This window comes from Symphalangus syndactylus, chromosome X (genome assembly GCF_028878055.3).
Source record: "Symphalangus syndactylus isolate Jambi chromosome X, NHGRI_mSymSyn1-v2.1_pri, whole genome shotgun sequence".
Lineage (NCBI taxonomy): Eukaryota > Metazoa > Chordata > Mammalia > Primates > Hylobatidae > Symphalangus > Symphalangus syndactylus.
The window spans coordinates 7,919,502-7,941,906 of NC_072447.2; positions in this window are offsets into that span (position 1 = coordinate 7,919,502).

Consider the following 22,405-nt stretch of genomic DNA (forward strand, 5'->3'; position numbering starts at 1 on the left):
ATTTAAATATTATTAAAACCTTAAATAATATTTAAATATTATAAAAGTTGTAGAAAATTATGTTTTCAATACAAATATACACTTATAAGCTATATTGTAGATATGGGAGTAAACAATGCAATTTTTTTTAACTGAGTGAAAAATTTAGTTTTTTAAAATTCCAAATGGAGCTAACAGCTTAGTGTGATACATATTTTGAATTTCAAAATTTGTAACCAAATAGGACAAATGTGTTGAACTGTACTTTTCTTGAAGAACCGTGATAAGAATGAGCGGTGAAAAAATTACAGCATACTTACCAGGGATCAAATACTTGCTTAGGGTTAATAAGAAAAATCTCAGCAAACGCTAGAAATGAGGTACACGATCTATCAGAGACCCATGATTAAAGTGGTATCTTGTTAGGTATATGAGCTTGAAAAGAAACGGCATAGCTTCACTTTACCCCAGTTGCTTCTTTTGTAAAACGGGGAGACTAAGAGTGTGGTAACTCAAAATCCTTTGTTAATGATTTTCTTCTTAGAACAGTGCCAGGTCCAATTAGGATTAGATTGCTATTTTTATTATTGATATTTGCCCTAGTTCTGCCTTTTATTGACTGTGTGACATTGGTGAAGATCCCTTTCTGAAGCTTTGTTTCTTACCTACAAGCTGGGAATAGAATACCTGCTATGAAGAGTGGTTGTTAGTACATTAGAAAGGCTGGATATTTGTTTATATAAGGGGCTCAGCGCATGGTAGAAATTTGATAGCATTTTTTGCTTGCCCTCCCATGTATTACTGTGAAGACATCCCACATATTATGTCCAAGTTTTTATTTTCCCCTCAAATGCAATGTCAAGCACAAAACATTCCCATCTCCCAATTCTCTTCTGATGTTCTACAACCATTAAAGTATAGAAAACTAGAATGAGTGTTTTTATAACTTTTGCTGTACTTAAGCATGTGGAGAGAAGAGCGCTAGATCACAGGACACACTTTGATAGGAAAAGGGAAATATTTACACTGCAAACAACTTTCTCCTCATGCTTAACAGTTTTATGCTGTCATTCTGTCAGCACCAAGTGAGATTTTTCTATTTAAATAGTTTTCTATTTGTGGTATGATAATTCATGTATGGACTTCATGTAACTAACATAAATATAATGGATGGTTGAGAAGTGGTTTATTTTTACCAAGAGGAAAAAATGTGTACACGATTTTTTAAAATATTGCTTTGAAAATATTTAAAATTAATTTTGATTCAGTTGGTGGAAGATAGCGTCACAAACTCACTGCTAGTGGTATTCTTGAGAAGTAATGTTTGAATTTTCTAGGTATTGTCCCCAGACTGCCTTAAAAGAATTTAATTTTAGATGTAAATTTTCTGCTTAACATGGAAGATTTTCCCTGAAAATATTAGCTTCATCAGATACATAGTTGCTTAGGGGTAGCTGCATGGAATTATGGGAAGAGTGAAATAGAAAAAAATTTTCATGTCTAAGTTATATATACTGGTGTAATCATATTGATTGGATGATAATGATAATTACAGCAGTAATGTGATTGAAAGGGTAAGCAAGTAACATATACTACAGTTACTAATATAATCCTGTGATTGAGTTTACCACTTCATTTCTCTTTCCTGGAAACCCTTAAGTTTGTCACTATTGCACTTTATTTCCTTTGCTTATTGTAGTGGTGTATTAGTTGTATTACTGCTGCTATAACAAATTACGACACATTTACATAACTTAACACATATTTATTGTCTTGCAGTTTCAAAGGTCAGAAGTCCAAAATCACTTTAATTAGGCTAAGTCAATGTGTCTGCAGTGTGGGTTCCTTCTCGAGGTGCTGAGGGGAGAATCCATTCTCTTGCATTTCCTGCTTCTGGTGGCACCTGTCTTCATTGTCTTTTCCCCATTCCTCCATTTTCAAGGTGCGTTGCTTTTATTTCTGTTTCTGTCTCCGCGCTGTCTCCTCCTTTAACTTTGAGTCCTTCTCTCCACTTCATCTAAGGACTCCTGTGATTACTTTGGACTCACGTGGATGATCTGGGATAATCACCTTGTCTCCAGATCCTTAAATGAATCGTATCTACAAGTCCTTTGGCTGTGTAAGGCAGCACATTCCCAGGGCCGGGAGATTAGGTGAAGAACATCTTTTGGGACTATTATGCAGCCTATCACAAGTGGTAATATCACTTTTATGCCTTGAGACCCTGAAATTAATGTACTTGCTTACGCATGGAAAAACAATGTATCTGTGGGGGTAACAGTTTATTTTTGAACCATTAGAAGGTATTGATGGGGAAGTTTTCATCTGACAACAGATACTGATAAATTAAATACCCTTAGATTTGTCAAAACTAGCTTTAGTAAAATATAAGTAAAAGTATTTGCACTGCTAGGGTCAAAAATATTAATTAAACCCATTATTTATCAAGGCCAAGTCCTGGATTAGTTAGGTTTAAATTAACCTAGAACATTATCTTCCATAGTGCTTAATTGTGAAGCTTAGTTCTTGTTGACAAAAGCTCATCCATATAAGAAAGCATCGAAAGGTTGGTGTTTTTTTAACCTTTGCAGAATATAACTTTTCAAAGGGATGTTAGACAGTAGTTCCATCACAATTGATGCAGTTCACAGACATTCTTTGTGAATATTTTATCTCATGAGTTATATCTATGACACTAATCATAGACTTCTAGAAGAAATTTAGCAATGGTCATGTCAGCCTTTCAAATCTTTCTGTAACCTAGAAGAGGATCATTGCATAAGATAGATTCATTTTCCCCTTTATTCCATTGTTGCCAGAGAGAACTTGAAATGCCCTGTTCAAATTAATTTAATGCAAATGAATTCTTGCTGCCTCACAAGTAGTTTGTCCTTCATTTTTCTTAAAATTATATTGAAAATGGATGTGACCTGCTTTACTGGTTGTTGTGCAGGAAGCGTTGTCCTTCCTGAAAGCTCCCTCCGTTGTCAAAATGAAGCCATTAAGAGTAAAGTAAATTATATTATCTGATCATAGTATCACAATTGACCTTAAAACAATAAATTTTATAATCAGTGCAAATTGCTGAATAGTGTTTGCAGTTGTAGAAATTTCAAAGGAAACCCTGGTTGAGATACAAAGCTGCTATAATCATTTTTAAAATCTTTGTTTTTCTTTTACTTTGGAACAGTAGTGCAGTAAGTACTTTTGCCTTATTGTTCTCTCTGCCTTCCAGAAACCCTCATTCAAATATTCTAAGTTTTTAAGTCTTTTTCATTTCTTTTAATATTGTAACATTTAACAATGTCAAAGAAAGTATAATTTTTCTGGAAATCAAGCTAAAAATAAAGAGAAGCCGATGTAAATGAACATCAAATTAACAAGATTGATTAGGAAAAGTAATTTTTGAAAAGGGCCCAAAATCCCTTTGCACATAAATGCAAAAGAATTTAGTGAAAGAAGGTGAAACTGGAGTAAAGAACTCTACGGATGCGTAAGTAACTCTTAATAAGAGTGAGTAACGTACATGCGTATCTTTAGCTCCCAGTTTCAGAGATACAGTAGTTGTACAACAAATGGTCCTTTCCTGCTCTTAAGGAAGCCTCTCCTCCTCCAGCCATGCCATTCCTCAGAGCAAGCTCTTCCACTGAGTTTTCAGCAACCATAAGTAAGAAGGATGGTACGATAGGCTGCGTGTACATATGGCCCTCATTAGCAGGCCAACTGTTCCTTTTGCCCACCCACATCACTGGGGACATATGGCGTTACTTTGACTGTTGAAACAAGTGTGTGTGGACATATCTTGGTATGAGTAAAAGACTGTTGATTGTCTTTCTCTTGTCGCTCGTGCAACCGTCTCCTTGTGGAGATCGTATTATCCATAACACTAGATTTGAGGATGATAAATGACGTTGTTATTATTAACTGAATTTGCCTCTCTAGTTTGATCACAAAACCAGCGAATGTTTGCTTATGGAACATGTAAAGCTTCTAGAAGACGGAAAGCTTACAGAAAGAAATGATGGCTTTTCTAAGCATAAGAGTCAGGTCTTTTTCAATCAAAAACTAACTCATTCAAAAATTCAAGAGTTCTGTAAAACCAGAACAGCAGAGGTTTCAGAAATGCTATTGAGATCATTTATTATAAAATAGCCATTAATGAAATGTAATAGTGAGTCTGTTGTTGTGACTATGTGGAGAAATGAATGAGAAAATATAAGATAGGCTGGAATGAAGAGAGTCATCGGATCCCAACATAATTCATTTTGTATAGTTCACAGTATTGTAGCTTTAAAAAAATTATGAATTTTTTCAGTACTGTGAATTCTGAATTTGCAATATGAGGCTTTTCAATCCTTGCAACAAGTGTGTATTTTTCAGTGGTTCTAGAATTATCGGGGCTTTCGAGCTGCTTCTGATAAGAAGGCAAGGCTAGAGGACTCGTGTTGAGGTGGCATTTGCACAGGACTTTAGATAACATACATCGATGATGTAGAGAGAAGAGCGGGTGATGTTGCTGTGGATTATAGTGGAAAGGCACCTTTTGCTCCCTCTGCTGACCTATTTGTGTATTCAGCTGTGTAGCATATTTCTTGTATAATTACATAGTAATTTCACACACTACATTAAGAAAATCTGAACAATTTTTACTAAACTCATGTTTTCTAAATATTAAGTAAATAAAACCAATATTTGGCTAGGTAACATTTATAAAAACAGGATTTCTAGATAGATGATGATAAATTTTCATCTATATCTATAGAGCTGATAAATTTTCAAAACCCTTTGAATATCACTTGTACTACAAAGTCTCGTTTCAGTTTCAGTGCCATGGCACATTGATTAATCACCACTAAAGCGGTACATGAAATATTTGGCAATATAGGTATTTGGTAATGGTGATTGATGCACAGAATACGGCACCGTTATTATGCACTGGCCTTGAGAACTTTAGTTTTCATCTTCGATCACCTGATAGAGAACAAACTAACAGCTTTTTTCTTTCACCTTGCTGGAGAATAAACTAACAACTTCAAATTATCTGATCCATCCAAAAACTTATTTCCGTGAAACTCACTGATTTATTTATTATTTCGTGGGGATCACTATTATTTGCTGTAGTAAAATATCAAATGATCGATGTTTTATACCAACATGGCAGCTCACATGGTAGGCAACAGAATGAAAACAAACAGGTTTACTACCAAGAATTATACTATATTGCTTTTATTGACAGAAAAAGCATACAGATAATTTTATTCAGAGATTTTATGTGAATTATTTTGATAAGTGTACACATATATTTATAACTGACCTTTCTTTGTCAAGTGTGTGCCCACACACGTATTCATACTAAATCAATCTTAGAGATCTTATCCAAAGATTGAATTTCTTAAAGTGACTGTTCCAAATATGTATAATTTATGGCAAAAAAGTCACAAAATGGCAATACAAGGAGGCATAAAAGTGAAGATAAAGGGGGAGATGATGGTTAAAAACACCTGTAAATGAATAATTGATTTTGATTTAAATTCTTTTTAGTTCTTAGCTGATGAAATGAATATAAATGAAATTATTATGCAAAACACCTCTATTTGTTGTATATGCATGTACATATATGTGTTACAAATACAAAACTGATAGGATATTATTTAACATATATTCACACTCATAATGTGCATATATGTACATAATGAAAATGAGTGCTTGTTTTATATGTATGTATACACACACATACACATATTGCATACTTTCATTTTTTAAAATTTTACTTTAAGTTCTGGGATACATGTGCTGAACATGCAGGTTTGTTACATAGGTATACTTGTGCCATGGTAATTTGCTGCACCCATCAACCCGTCATCTAGGTTTTAAGCTCCACATGCATTAGCTATTTGTCCTAATGCTCTCCCTCCCCTTTCCCCACACCCACCTACAGACCCCAGTGTGTGATGTTCCTCTCCCTGTGTCAACATGTTCTCATTGTTCAGCACCCACTTATGAGTGAGAACATGCAGTGTTTGGTTTTCTGTTCCTGTGTTAGTTTGCTGAGGATGATGGTTTCCAGCTTCATCCATATCCCCGCAAAGGACGTGAACTCATCCTTTTTTATGGCTGTGTAGTATTCCATGGTGAATATGTGCCACATTTTCTTCATCCAGTCTATCATTGATGGGCATTATGTTGGTTCCAAGTCTTTGCTATTGTAAATAGTCCCATGATAAACATATATGTACATGTGTCTTTAGAGTAGAATGATGTATAATCCTTTGGTATATACCCAGTAATGGGATTGCTGGGTCAAATGGTATTTCTGGTTTTATATCCTTGAGGAATCAACACATTGTATTCCACAATGGTTGAACTATTTTACAAGCCCACCAACAGTGTAAAAGTGTTCCTATTTCTCTGCATCTTCTCCAGCATCTGTTTCCAGAATTTTTAATGATCACCATTCTAACTGGTGTGAGATGGTATGTCATTGTGGTTTTGATTTGCATTTCTCTAATGAACAGTGATAATGAGCTTTTTTCATATGTTTATTGGCCACATACATATCTTCTTTTGAGGAGTGTCTGTTCATATCCTTTGCCCACTTTTTGATGGGGTTGTTTGTTTTTTTTTTCTTGTAAATTTGTTTAAGTTCCTTCTAGATTCTGGATATTAGACCTTTGTCAGATGGATAGATTGCAAAAATTTTCTCATATTTTGTAGGTTGCCTGTTCACTCTTGTGATAGTTTATTTTACTGAGCAGAAGCTCTTTAGTTTGATTAGATTCCATCTGTCAATTTTGGCTGTTGTTTCAAGTGCTGTTGGTGATTTAGTCATGAAGTCTTTGCCCACACCTATGTCCTGAATCATATTGCCTAGGTTTTCTTCTAGGGTTTTTATAGTTTTAGGTTTTACATTTATGTTTTTAATCCACCTTGAGTTAATTCTTTTATAAGGTATAATGAAGGGGTCTAGTTTCTCTTTTCTGCATATGGCTACCCAGTTTTCCCAGCGCCATTTATTACATAGGGAATCCTTTCCCCATTGCTTGCTTTTGTCAGGTTTGTTGAAGATCAGGTTGTTGTAGATGTGTGGTGTTATTTCTGAGGCCTCTATTCTGTTTCATTGGTCTATATATCTGTTTTGGTATTAGCACCATGCTGTTTTGGTTACTTTAGCTTTGTAATATAGTTTGAAGTCAGGCAGCGTCATGCCTCCAGCTTTGTTCTTTTTGCTTAGGTTAGCCTTGGCTCCACAGGCTCTTTTTTGCTTCCATATGAAATTTAACATAGTTTTTTTCTAGTTCTGTGAAGAAAGTCAATGGTAGCTTGATGGGAATAGCATTGAATCTATAAATTACTTTGGGCAATATGGCCATTTTCATGATATTGAGTCTTCCTATCCATAAGGATGGAGTGTTTCTCTATATGTTTGTGTCCTGTCATTTCCTTGAGCTCTGGTTTGTAGTTTTCTTTGAAGAGGTCCTTCACATCCCTTGTAGGTTGTATTCCTAGGTATTTTGTTTTCTTTTTAGCAATTGTGAATGGGAGTTTACTAATGATTTGGCTCTCTGCTTGTCTGTTATTGGTATATAAGAATGATTGTGATTTTTGCACATTAATTTTATATCCTGAGACTTTGCCAAAGTTGCTTATCAGGTTAAGGAATTTTTGGGCTGAGGTGGTGGCGTTTTGTAAATATACAATCATGTCATCTGCAGACAGAGACAATTTGATTTCCTCTCTTCCTATTTGCATGCTTTTATTTCTTTCTCTTACTCGATTGCCCTGGCCAGAACTTCCAATACTATCTTGATAAGAGTGGGGAGAGAGGGCATCCTACTCTTGGGCCAGTTTTCAAAGGTAATGCTTCCAGCTTTTGGCCATTTAGCATGATATTAGCTATGCATTTGTCATAAATAGCTCTTATTTTTGTGAGATATGTTCCATCAATACCTAGTTTATTGAGAGTTTTTAGTATGAGGGGTGTTGAATTTTATTGAAGGCCTTTTCTGCATCTATTGAGATAATCATGTGGTTTTTGTCATTGGTTCTGTTTATGTGATGGATTATGTTTATTGATTTGCATATGTTGAACCAGCCTTGCATGCCAGGCATGAAGCCAACTTGATCGTGGTGGATAAGTTTTTGATGTGCTGCTGGATTCTCTTGCCGGTATTTTATTCAGGATTTTCGCATCGATGTTCATCAGTGATATTGGCCTGAAATTTTCTTTTTCTATTGGGTCTCTGCCAGGTTTTGGAATCAGAGTGATGCTGGCCTCATAAAATGATTTAGGGAGGAGTCTTTCTTTTTCTATTGTTCAGAATAGTTTCAGAAGGAATGGTACCAGCTCCTCTTTGTACCTCTGGTAGAACTCGGCTGTGAAGACATCTGGTCCTGGGCTTTTTTTGGTTGGTAGGCTAGTAATTACTGAGTCAATTTCAGAACTTGTTATTGGTCTATTCAGGGATTTGACTTCTTCCTGCTTTAGTCTTGGGAGGGTGTATGTGTCCAGGACTTTATCCATTTCTTCTAGATTTTCTAGTTTATTTGTGTAGAAGTGTTTACAGTATTCTCTAATAATAGTTTGTATTTCTGTGGGATCAGTGGTGATATCCCCTTTATCGTTTTTTAATGTGTCTATTTGATCTTTCTCTCTTTTCTTCCTTGTTAGTCTGGCTACCGGTCTATCTATTTTGTTAATCTTTTCAAAAAACCCACTCCTAGATTCATTGATTTTTTTTTGAAGGTTTTTTTGTGTTTCTCTCCCATTCGGTTCTGCTGTGATCTTAGTTATTTCTTGTTTTATACTAGGTTTTTAATGTGTTTTCCATTGCTTCTTTTGATTGTGATGTTAGGGTGTCTATTTTAGATCTTTCCCACTTTCTAATGTGGACATTTAATGCTGTAAATTTCCCTCTAAACACTGTTTTAACTGTATCCCAGAAATTCTGATATGTTGTGTCTTTGTTCTCATTGGTTTCAAAGAACTTATTTATTTCTGCCTTAATTTTGCTATTTACCCAGTAGTCATTCATAAGCAGGTTGTTCAGTTTCCATGTAGTTGTGCAGTTTTGAGTGAGCTTCTTAATTCTGAGTTCTAATTTGATTACACTGTGGTGTGAGAGATTGTTTGTTATGATTTTCATTCTTTTGCATTTGCTGAGGAGTGTTTTACTTCCAATTATGTGGTTGATTTCAGAATAAGTGCTATGTGGTGCTGAGAAGAATGTATATTCTGTTGATTTGGGGTGGAGGGTTCTGTAGGTATCTATTAGGTCCACTTGGACCAGAGCTGAGTTCAAGTCTGAATATCCTTGTTAATTTCCTTTCTTGTTGATCTGTCTAATATTGATAGTGGGTTGTTAAAGTTTCCCACTATTATTGTGTGGGAGTCTAAGTCTCCTTGTAGGTCTCTAGGAACTCGTTTTATGAATCCTGGTGCTCCTGTATTTGGCATATATATATATTTAGGATACTCAGCTCTTCTTTTTGCATTGATCCCTTTACTACTATGTAATGCCCTTCTTTGTCCTTTTTTATCCTTGTTGGTTTAAAGTCTGTTTTATTAGAGACTAGGATTGCAACTCCTGCTTTTTTTTTCTTTCCTTCCATTTGCTTGGTAAATATTCCTCCATCCCTTTATTTTGAGCCTATGTGTGTCCTTGCAAGTGAGATGTGTCTCCTGAATACAGCACACCTGTGGGTATTGACTCTTTATCCAATTTGCCAGTGTATGTCTTTTAATTGGGGCATTTAGCTCATTTATATTTACCGTTAATATTGTTATGTGTGAATTTGGTCCTGTCATCATGATGTTAGCTGGTTATTCTGCACATTAGTTGAAGCAGTTTCTTCCTAGTTTCATTGGTTTATATATTTTGGTGTGTTTTTGCAGTGGCTGGTACTGGTTTTTCCTTTCCATGTTTAGTGCTTCCTTTAGGAGCTCTTGGAAGGCAGGTCTGATGGTGACTAAATCTGTCAGCATCTGCTTGTCTGTAAAGGATTTTATTTCTCATTCACTTATGAAGCTTAGTTTGGCTGGTTATGAAATTCCATATGTACATCATGGAAACAAGTGCATGTGATACACACACACACACACGCACACACATTGCATACTTTCATTTTTGTGTCCATTACTTTTCTGATTTTATCAGCAGCCAACTAAAGAAAATAGAAAAAAAAATTGGTAATTCGATCTTTCATGTTCTGCATCTTCCAGCTTCACAACTTATAGTTTTCTATTTTTATTGTTATTGTGATCAGAATGAAAATGTATACAATAGAATCAGAATCAGGTCAGAATCAACAAAAATACTATAATGTTTGTACATGCTTTCGATGCAGTTTGTCTCTGCAAAGGGTGTGTGTGTTTCTATGCACATGTGCATGTACACAAGTGTGTAAATAAGTGTTTTATTCATGATGGAGAAAGGCTGGTCAAAATGATTCTGAATGAGATAGCACCACTACAGCAGATAATTAGGTCTCTAGCAATAAAACAAGTCATTAAACATGTTTCTAAGCATCTACTCAGTATCTGGCACAATGTTAAGTAGTGTAAATATAATCATTAGCAAAATTCAGCTTCTACCCTCAATGGTATATGTGTAGAACAAATTGGTAAAGCTGGAGTACATTTCAGGACCAAAAACAGTTTCTGTGTAGTTCCCACTTCATCAAGACCATGTTGTATACCTCTCATACACTTAAGCCATAGGGAAGCAATTATTCCATCCATCCTTTTACAGGGTAGTGGTGGGGAAGAAGAGCTGACTGTCATGCTTGAATTCACATAATTTCATAATTAAATAATTTCATGTTACATAATCTCGATAAACCTAAAATCCAATATATGATAAAGATAGTGTTTCAAATCAGTGGATAAGTGATAAACAGTTCATAAAATGGTGTTCAGATAATTGGCTATATGTATTTTATAGTTGCACAAAGGTATAATATGTCATTAATAAATATTAATTCCATAGTGGATGTCAAATACACTTTTTCAAAATATAAAGAAAAAATACCATAGACAAATATCACTTGCAACATTACGGTTAAAATTAAATATCCAAACATAGCCCTAACCAATAACAGAAAATTAAAAAAAAAAATTATGGATTGGAATTTGTTAAAATATAAAACTTTTCTTTTTCAGAGGATACAATGAATATGTGTAAAAAGCAAATATCAAATCAGCAACAAGTGCTTGCAATTCACTTGACATATTTAAAATATGAGTAGTTCCAACAAATCATAAATAAATGATTAGTAGTCCAATAAAAAAAAGACAAAGTACATTGACAGGAAACTGTATGAAACTCATGAACACTAAATGTCTTAGATTCTCTATTGTTAAACAAAATGCAAAAACAATAGAGAACATTATGAATATGGAGTTAATATTTAACAAAATTATTTTATCCATGTTATAAGTAAATATTTACATCCAAAAACCCTTGTTTTCTCTGAAAGTTGTCACTTATGAGTCTATTTTGAAAATGTTTAAAGAATAGTAATTAATTAACTTTAATAAATAGGTACTCCTATTGAGGGAAAACAGACATTTCCATAATTTTTCTTCTGTTTCTAATCTAGTAGATGGTAGGAAAATAATGACAATTGCATGTTCATACCTGGAGAATATGCATTCCATTTCTTTTAAACTTTTGCATTCTCAAAACTATATTGATACCTCAAAGCATACCCTTTGCTGTTGAAAACAGCCTTTCAAGTATAAAGACGCACACATCACTTTCCTTAAATCTTATATAAGGCAAGGGCCTAGATTCCTATCAGAAAATGTATTTCAAGAATGCTTTTTTAGTAGTTCCTGTGGCCTTATCTTATAGAGGAAGGTTTTTTTTTAAACATACACACAGTATTTGATGCACATTTTTATTGGAAAGAGCTTTTATTTCCTTAAATGTTTTGTTGTCTAAGTGTGAAAAGTATCCTGCAGTGGAATTCAGTGGCACAGATGCTTATTGTGATAGATGAGATGAACTTGCTTCCCTAAGCATGCATGGTCATGAAATGCATCTGGCTTCTGTACATAAAAGTCAGTTATGTTCCCAAATGTGTCTCTGCATTTACACAGACGTTTAGGGGCAGACACCCTACTGTTCCCTCAAAAGGCGGCTCTGCTTAATTATGAAGTTCAAGTTAGACCAGAAGTTGGAAAATACTAAATTCCACATTGCAGACAGAGCCTGAGCAGGTGATGTCACCACTGCATTCTAAGGTGGCAAGTCCTCAGAGAAGTAACTTATCACCTTACCATGGAGAAAAATAACCGTGTCCAGAACACAAGAGGATGCTTTAAGGTAGCGTACAATCAAGTGTGCAAACCTGTGCAATACATACCAGATGAAATCCAGTTCAGAGGCTCAGGAAAACAAACAAATGAGGATATGCTTTAAAAAATAGGACTTAATATAAACAGTCGTGAGAGTAAAACTATTGCTAAGCACATAGGAAACATAAACCAGGCTTTCAGGAAGGAGTTTGGCACATGTGTGCACTGGTAGGAGGTGTAATGTGCAGAAATCCGGCCTTTTGTGGCATAGCAACTAAAGTTCCTTTTCTATTGTCCAGACAACCTTAAATATTCCTTTATGCAGTACTATTTTAAAAAGGCCATCTACTGTGCACAATGTGTTAGCATCAAGGACATGAAATTTATCTGGAATATACCAAAACTTTAATCAATAGACTAGGACCAAAGCTTTTAAAAACAGGTTTTCGTAGATAAATCATTATAAGTTATTATTTCCTCGCCATAGGTAAGGCATGATAGATAACTTTACTTTTTCTCAGTCACTTAGTGTGTAGGTAGAATAATGACCCTTAGCAGGATGACCTTTTGAATGTGTTGTTAGGCAGCATGGAAGCATTATGGTTAGAGGTGGAATTAAGATTGCTAATCACCTCACCTTAAACTGGAGCGATTATCCTGAATTATCTAGGTGGGCCCACTGTAGTCACAAAGAACCTTCAGACAGGAAGGCGGAGAGACCAGAGTGAGCAGAAGAGCTTGGGTAAACTGGAGCCGAGGCTGAAGTGATGTGCTGTGTCCAAGATGTGCAGAGGCCAAGAGCTCAGGGATACATGTGACCCCTCAAACCTGGTGAATTCTCTCCTGGAATCTCTAGACAAAATATACACTTGATGATACCTTGATTTTAGCACACTAAGACCCATTTTGGACTTCTGACCCCCAGAAGTATAAAGAAAAAAAATGTGTTGTTTTAAGCCTCTGAGTTTATGTTAATTTACTGTAACAGCAGTAAGAAACTAACACAGTAAGACGGCTTTTATTTTTATGTGATGTATAGAATTAAATTGGATATGCTAGGAAATATTGGAAATTTATTGATTTATTTTTTTGTCTGAGCTGGAGTCTGGCTCTGTCGCCCAGGCTGGAGTGCAGTGGCGCGATCTCGGCTCACTGCATGCTCTGCCTCCCGGGTTCCCGCCATTCTCCTGCCTCAGCCTCCCGAGTAGCTGGGACTACAGGCGCCGCCACCACGCCGGCTAATTTTCTGTATTTTTAGTAGAGACGGGGTTTCACCGTGGTCTCGATCTCCTGACCTTGTGATCCGCCCGCCTCGGCCTCCCAAAGTGCTGGGATTACAAGTGTGAGCCACCGCGCCCGGCCAGGAATTTATTTTCTTAATATAGTTCTTCATATTGGAATAATGAGAACCATCGAGTAATGAAGTGTTCTATTTTGTGAAGGATGATTATATAAACAGTACGAAGGTTAAAAACCGGGTGGGACCGGCTGGGCACAATGGCTCGTTCATGTAATCCCAGCACTTTGGGAGGCCGGGGCAGGTGGATCTCTTGAGCCCAGGAGTCTCAGATCAACCTGGGCAACATGTGAAACCCCATCTCCACAAAAATACAAAAACCAGGCAGACGTGGTGGCGGCGCCTGTGGTCCCAGCCACTCAGGAGGCTGCGGTGGAAGGATCGGAGCCCGGCAGGTGCAGGCTGCGGTGGACCGTGATTATGCCACTGCGCTCCAGTCTGGGTGACAGAGTAAGACCCTGTCTCCATTAAATAAATAGATAAATAAATATATATATAAGTAAAAGAGGAGGGTGTCTTTTGAAGGCTATTAAAGTCGTCTAAGTGTCCTCTGATTATATGAGGCTGGAATGGTGCATGGAATGTTGTGTTGAATAACCTGATACAGTCTCTGAAACTATAGAAGCATTAGTAATTTTAGCCTGAGAGTGCTATAATCTGGGATAATTTGGTCCAATACTTCCAGAGAGGGTTGAAGTTTTGAGATAGCTGGAGTTATTTCAGTTGAAGACCTGAATATGAGGCAACTGCATACTCAATTACAATTCAATTTCTACTCTTTATATAAGGTAGAAATGGGTAACATGTGGGACACTGTGTTAAAAGTAATGCAGCCATAGTGTAGTGGTAAAAGCAGATGAAAAGTACTATAATAGTCGTATAGATGAGGTACTGGAAAGAAGCAGATTTGAAAAATTGGAGATAAATGTCAGTTTTCCGGAGCCATGGGATGAAAACCAAACCGGATTACAACAGATTCAATTCACTCAAGATGTCTAACTTGGTAATAGGTCAGAAAACTCAATTTGTCGTATTTTCTTAAAAGTACACAAAAATGTTCCTTTTGATAAAACACGTGTAGTGCACCTTCGGATTTGATTTTTCTTTATGTTCTGTAAACTGCTCACAGTAAAACAGAAAAAAAGTCTGACAAATATGATGGTCCTTAAATCTTGTAGGAGTATGATGCTTCTCCAAAGAATAGAGGTTTTCCTAGGAAGGCCCTAAGCAAGGAATCAAGTTTCCTTTTGCAAGAAATAAAATTCTCAAAAGTTCCCTGCACCTTGGAAAGGCTCTGGTTGAAATTAATAGCACAACGTTATTTATTTAAATTTTAACTTTTAAGTTCAGGGGTACAAGTGTAGGTTTGTTACAGAGGTAAGCTTATGCCATGGGATTGGTTGTACAGTTTATTTCATCACCCAGATATTAAGCCTAATATCCATTAGTTGTTTTTCCTGATCCTCATAGCAAATATTACCCCCATAAAGTTTTATGGTTACTTTTTTCTTATCTTCTGATTAATGCCATTAGATTCACCAATTGAAATTATTTTTCAGTAGTTTAATTCCCTCTAGAAGGTTTAAAAAATGTTTCCGAATTTCCTAAGTCTTCTTTCTTTGTTAGTCTTCTAAAAAGCTATATTCAATAGAATTCATGTGCTTAGGTACAGTTTCACTAAAAGCGTATCTTCAACATTTGATCTGTTTAAAAGTTCTTAAGGTGTTAAGGAACATTAGGTATCAGAGTTTATGGCATTTGATTAATCTGAATAAATCTTGGCATCAAATTGAATTCAGCAAAAGTAACAGTGATAAATCAGAGAGCAATATTTGAAATGTCTCCAGGAAACATTTTAAAACAATTTTTAAGTTCACTAATTTGAGTCATTACACTTGGCCCTAATATGGTAGATTTTAAGTGAAGCTCAGTCGAACCTGGCAGATATCATATACAAACTTTTAATAGTCCTAACAATTCCTGTACCTCATTTGGATAAAGATTATTTCCAGAGCATCAGTGCTTTGACCAGAAAGGCATTTATTATTCTGTAACACTTTTCTTGAGAAATTAGCATGATTCATCATTTGAGTACGCTCTCTCAGATAAGATTCTAATATTTGGGTGTGAATAAAACTTCAGGGCATTGAAAACAGCTGGAAGATAGACAATAGGGTGATCATCCTCTCTTGTCATTCTCTATCAAGGTCCTCTTTAATTATTGGCCTAAACAGCTATAACTTTATGGTGAAAACAAACCGCTCGGATATAGCGTTAAAGGTTGAAATAATGAATTATACATAAATCGATTTAGTTCAGTTATATTCTGTTGAATTGGGAGAACATCGAATTTTTAAATTTCTCTGCATTTCTTGAAGTTAGGAATAAAAGCTGGGGTGGGGTCTCCTGAAATAATGAGGTCTAGAATAATTTCTGTTAAATTTACTTTTTAGTAGGATAAGTCTACTAAAATCAATATGAATGGAACCTTCAATGTACCACTGAAGATAATTAATCTTTGAGAGGTTAAGTAACCATTACAAGGTAATTTACCTAATTAGCAACTAAACCAACCAAATTTTAGATTTCTTAACTTTAAGACTATTGCTCACATAGTCACGTAAAGTATATCTTCCACATAGTCACAGGCAATCACAAGCTAACACGAGCAGTTAGCACAAAATAGATGTTCCACATAGAATGCAGAACAAAAAAAGACACTTTAAAAATCCTTTTCCCTTTTCCAAATTCATATTTAAAAAGTTTCTTGTGGAATTTCCCAAATGCCAGCATGGCCACATATAATACAGATTGATACTCAGACCTCTAATGAGAAACAGTTAGAATTATGCTAAACAAGGAACATTCTATATTGATTTCACAAATTCTCCTCTTTCCACTTATAGTTTCTCATAAAATGTAACATGTTTGTCTTGTGTGGAGTCTGTATAGAAAAAGTGTGATAACTGAAGATATAGACACACAGGTGTATGTATGTCTGTGTGTTCCTGTGTATTATAGCCTTTCTTTAATGGTTTTCTCTTTATATATATATATACTTTAAGTTCTAGGACACATGTGCACAACGTGCAGGTTTGTTACATATGTATACATGTGCCATGTTGGTGTGCTGCACCCAGTAACTCATCATTTACATTAGGTATATCTCCAAATGCTGTCCCTCCCCCTCACCCCACCCCATGACAGGCCCCGGAGTGTGATGTTCCCCTTCCTGGGTCCATGTGTTCTCATTGTTCAATTCACACCTATGAGTGAGAACATGCAGCGTTTGGTTTTTTTTGTCCTTGTGATAGTTTGCTGAGAATTATGGTTTCCAGCTTCATCCATGTGTCTACAAAGGACATGAACTCATCCTTTTTTATGGCTGCATAGTATTCCATGGTGTATATGTGCCACATTTTCTTTTTTTTTTCTTTTTTTTATTATACTTTAGGTTTTAGGGTACATATGCACAATGTGCAGGTTTGTTACATATGTATCCAGCCACATTTTCTTAATCCAGTCTATCATCGTTGGACGTTTGGGTTGGTTCCAAGTCTTTGCTATTGTGAATAGTGCCACAATAAACATACGTGTGCATGTGTCTTTATAGCAGCATGACTTATAATCCTTTGGGTATATATACATATATATATAAAAAAATTATATATATATATTTTGGGGACGGAGTTTCGCTCTGTCACCCAGCTGGAGTGCAGTGGCGCGATCTCGGCTCACTGCAAGCTCCGCCTCCCGGGTTCACACCATTCTCCTGCCTCAGCCTCCAGAGTAGGTGGGACTACAGGTGCCCGCCACCATGCCCGGCTAATTTTTTGCATTTTTACTACAGACGGGGTTTCACCGTGTTAGCCAGGATGGTCTCGATCTCCTGACCTCATGATCCACCCTCCTCGGCCTCCCAAAGTGCTGGGATTACAGGCATGAACCACCGCGCCTGGTCTCTATTTAAGTTAGCTCTGTCCAGGGCAAACCAGCATTTCAAAGATACAAACTGTTTTTGCAAAAAACAGGTATACACCTATCCATAGTGCAGACATTATGTCTACTTATTTCTCTCTAAATAGATCTTTCATTTTAACAAGTACTTCACCTTCACAAAATTTAGTTGAGTCAGTGAACTCTTATCCAGATGCTATATCTTGGCCAGATTATCAAGAATTAAGCCTCACAGATAGGCTGTTTCCATTTCCTTTAACAAAGTTTATCAGTCCCGAGTTACTTCTTGATTTCTTGCCAGTGGCATATAATGATGACTCAGCCAAGTCAGTTCCCAGAGTTGGACTCTTTTTTTTCTTATACACAGGAAACTTCTTTTCCAAGAATACTTGTTCCAGTTGCTCACAATCTTCATAGTTGATGATTATAGAATGATCTATGTACTTTGAATGTACCTTCAAAAATGAGATCTGCAGCTGGATAAGACGTGTGTGTGTGTGTGTGTGTGTGTGTCTTAGTAGACTTAAACCTTTCATTGAATAAGAAGCCTAGTTGATAGTGTAAGGTGAGAGTTAGAAGAACAGGGAATTATTTGGTTTAAGGAATTGTGAAGAAATGTGCTATGCCATTAAAATTTTTCTCTACTTTTGTGTTAAATCTTAATTTTGTGCAGAATTTACTAAGCTGCAGGAAACTGTCAAAATTGACTCTTGCTAAGTTCCATATTGGTTTGTAATTATCTTAAAACAAAAGTTGGTTGATACTAAAGTGCAGTTTTTCCTCTAGCTTTCATAAATTGAGACAGGTCTTTTTCTCACCCTCCACATACCTATGGCTGGAAGCCGAGGTGGTTGTTCTTGGTTCCCGTTACAACTTCTAGACTGTTAATTTCTCCGCTCCTTGCAAATTAGACTGTTCCTTTGAAACTCAAACCCCTTGGAAATATCAGCCATGCCCCTTTGGTATTACCATCATCAACAGACCTCCCTCCTGGGCACTCTGGTCTTATTTTTTTTTTTTTTTGAGATGGAGTCTTGCTCTGTCACCCATGCTGGAGTGTAATGGTGTGATCTCGGCTCACTGCAAACTCCTCCTCCCGGTTTCAAGTGATTCTCCTGCCTCAGGTTCCTGAGTAACTGGGATTACAGGTGCATACCACCACACCCAGCTAATTTTTGTATTTTTGGTAGAGACGGGGTTTCGCCATGTTGGCCAGGCTGGTCTCGAACTCCTGACCTCAGGTGATATGCCTGCCTCAGCCCCCCAAAGTGCTGGGATTACAGGCATGATCCACTGCACCTGGCCTCTTGCCATTTATTTAAGGCTTTAGATCTTTTGCTCAATATCATCTTCAGGCAAGTTCAGCCATCATTTTAGTGGCTCAGCTTTCACGTGAAAGGACCAGTACAAACCTCGGTTCCCCGTTTTTTGACATCTTTATTTCCATTACTTTTTTTCTTTCCTCCACTTTATTGTCATCAAATCTGAAACATTTTCTATAAGGGTATGTACCACCAGGATCTAGATGCAAATATTCTGCCTCCTGGACATCACTCCTTGCCAGCTCGTTGGCCCAGATGTCCTCATTCCTACAACCCTTCATTTTCACTGAGACTCTCCTTAGGACACAGATGCTGCTGCTCCCTCACGATCCATCCGTACTCTCTTGCTTTCAGTTTCCACGTTTTCCTCCTCAAATGCCATAGTTCATTTTTAGCATTCCCTTGCAACTACCCTGAGCTTCATTTTCCCACAATTTATTTGTTTCTCTTTCTCTTCCCAAATTTTAAATGTTGATGTTTCTAAAGGTTCTGTCCTAATTGCTCTTCTTTTCTCTCCACACACATACTCTCTCTAAGCTCTAAACACTACTAAACAGCTCATAATTTCCAGTCTTAGAGTTTGGTCCAGACCTTTATTCTGGGAGTTGATGATTTACGTGACAATAGCACTCGAATAATTCAGAGGTAACATGTCCTGGTTTCCCACATGATAGTAAGTGGCACTGCCAGCCATGCTAGATGCTTATAAGTCATTTTTGGCCCTTCCTCAATATTCTGACAATATCCAATTCAACATTCATTTAAAGAATATTTTGGTTCCAAATACATCTGTAATTTCCTCCACCTATTTTGATTTCCAATGTCCCCAGCCTAGCCAGAGCCACATATTTTCTTACCTACGCTTATTTTCTTAGGTCATCCTTAGTCAACTTACTTTAATTCTTATCTCCGACACCCTGTTAGCTACAGAGAAACCAAAGTGATCTCTTAACATGTCTTTCAGTTTCCAACTCTCCCACTTTTCTGGTGTACTTGGACTAAGATTTATGTTCCTCATCATTACTAATGAAGACCTGTACTGTTTCACATATCCTTCTCTTTCAGCCACGTCTCACATTACTCTTTCTCCCTTCTGTACTTCATCCAGATTCCTACTTTTCAGTTTTTCATTTCATCCAATTCACAGGTTTCTTCTACATGCCAAGATCTTGCTCATATATTAGGGTCCTTGAACACTGGGGGTTTTTCCTATAAGACGAATCTTTCTGTATTGTATGAAAAGCTAACTCTTTTTATTCTCAGGTCTTAGCTTAAATATTCTCACTTGAAAGAAGTGGTTAGAGTCTGTATAATCCAAATTAATATTTCTTTTTTTCTTTTTCTTTTGAGACAGGGTCTTGCTGTGTCACCCAGGCTGGAGTGCAGTGCCACAATCTTGGCTCACGGAAACCTCTGCCTCCTGGGTTCAAGCAGTTTTCCTTTCTCAGCCTCCTGAGTAGCTGGGACTACAAGCGCACACCACTACACCCGGCTAACTTTTTTATTTTTAGTAGAGATGGGGTTTTGCCATGTTGATCAGACTGGTCTCAAACTCCTGGACTCAAGTGATCCATCCGCCTTGGCCTCCCAAAATGCTGGCATTACAGGCATAAGCCACCACGCCCGGCCCAAATTAATATATCTATATATAAAAATTATATGTATGAATCTTATATAATGTGAATTAAGATTATATCTAATGTTCGCCCCAACACCCTTGTTGGATATTCAGTCCCTTGCTTCACTTTGCATGTGAACACATTTTGTAATAATCTCTTCACTTTGCTCAGTTGGATTTCTGTGCCTGTCTTCGTCTTCAGAATTGAAACCCTAGGAGTACAGGACTGTGGCTTTCTTATTCACCACTGCAGCTCCGTAACTAAGAGAGCATCTGATACATATGTGTGAAGGGAATTGGTTAAATATAGACCACTAGGTCCAGTGGAGTCCACAGCCTATTCACTTCATGTAGTTTCCAAGAAACAAATGCTTCTCAACATATATTAATGAATGAGATATGGGCCAGGGTATCTGGTCTGGCTGGAGATGGCTTAACTTTGAGTTCACTTGAGAGGGTATCAGTGTGAGCAGGAATGCTTTCACTCACTTCAAGAATTGCATGGTGTTGGCCGGGCGCGGTGGCTCTCGCTTGTAATCCCAGCACTTTGGGAGGCCGAGGCGGGCGGATCACGAGGGCAGAAGATCGAGACCACGGTGAAACCCCGTCTCCACTAAAAATACAAAAAAATTTAGCCAGTCGTGGTGTCGGGCGCCTGTAGTCCCAGCTACTTCGAGAGGCTGAGGCAGGAGAACGGCGTGAACACAGGAGGCGGAGCTTGCAGTGAGCCGAGATTGCACCACTGCACTCCAGCCTGGGTGACAGAGCGAGACTCCGTCTCAAAAAAAAAAAAAAAGAAGAAGAATTGCATGGTGTTTAGGGGGAAGAATCACCCCGCTTCTCTGGGGAGACATGAGGGCTCTGTGGCTCCTGTGGGCTCTCAAACTGTTGGAAGATGATTGCTAAACCTGAGTTTTCAGGTCTCCTAGTTATATTCATTTAAACTTATACATGATTTGTCACTATTTTAAGTTGTTTTTCACTGAAAAGTCAGTCTGAATATAGAGCCTTATTTCATTCAGATCAGAAAAACTGGGTTTTGGTAAAATCTGTTTATCTATAATTTTTAAGTAAGTACAATTTTATAAACCAGTTATTCCTAACTTGAGAGGCCTGGAGGATTTATTACAATGTGTATTTCAGGGCCACATCTGCAGAAGTTTTGATACAACATTTCCTTACTAATACCCCTGACAGCACATTTTAGCAGGCATCCTGTGTTATTCAGAAGCAGAACGTTTATGCACTACACTTTGGGAGAGAGAAGTGCATGTTATGTTACCATTTAAAGATGCCTGGTTCTTGTGGGGCAAATTGGCAAATGATTTATCTGAACTAATGGCAGAGTGGAATTTTAATACTTTAGGGTTTTCAGGAATCTTAGAGCTGTTTTCATTTGTCTCACACATACAGCCTGAACCTTGAAGACATTAATGAATTTGTCACAGAAATTAAATTGGGCCAAAATTTACATTTGCAACCCATGTCTGTGCTCTTCATTCTAAAGCACAATGGCCTAGAGTCATATTTTAACCTCTAAGTTTCATCTTATTAAAAAATAAAATAAAATAAATGTAAATACATGCATGTATTATACTATATATACAATTTATATACATTACAATATTAATTTGAATTACACATGACATCACTAGTAAAGGCCAGTTACAGTTTAGACTGAGATAAGCCCTGTGAGAATTTACTAAGGTCAAAAAGACTCCTTTTAATAGTGACTCAGTGGTACCTACTCTAAGGACAAAGGCTCCAGTATGTATCCTAATCTAAGTTATTACTGAATGTGAGTCCTGTGATAGCTTCTAATGAAAATTTTCCATTGAAAAAAATCAATGTTAATAACTGGAACTCGAGAGCTGTAATGGGTTCTGCTGTGTTTTTCGGGCTTAGACTGTGTGCTATAATATGCTAAGAAGAGG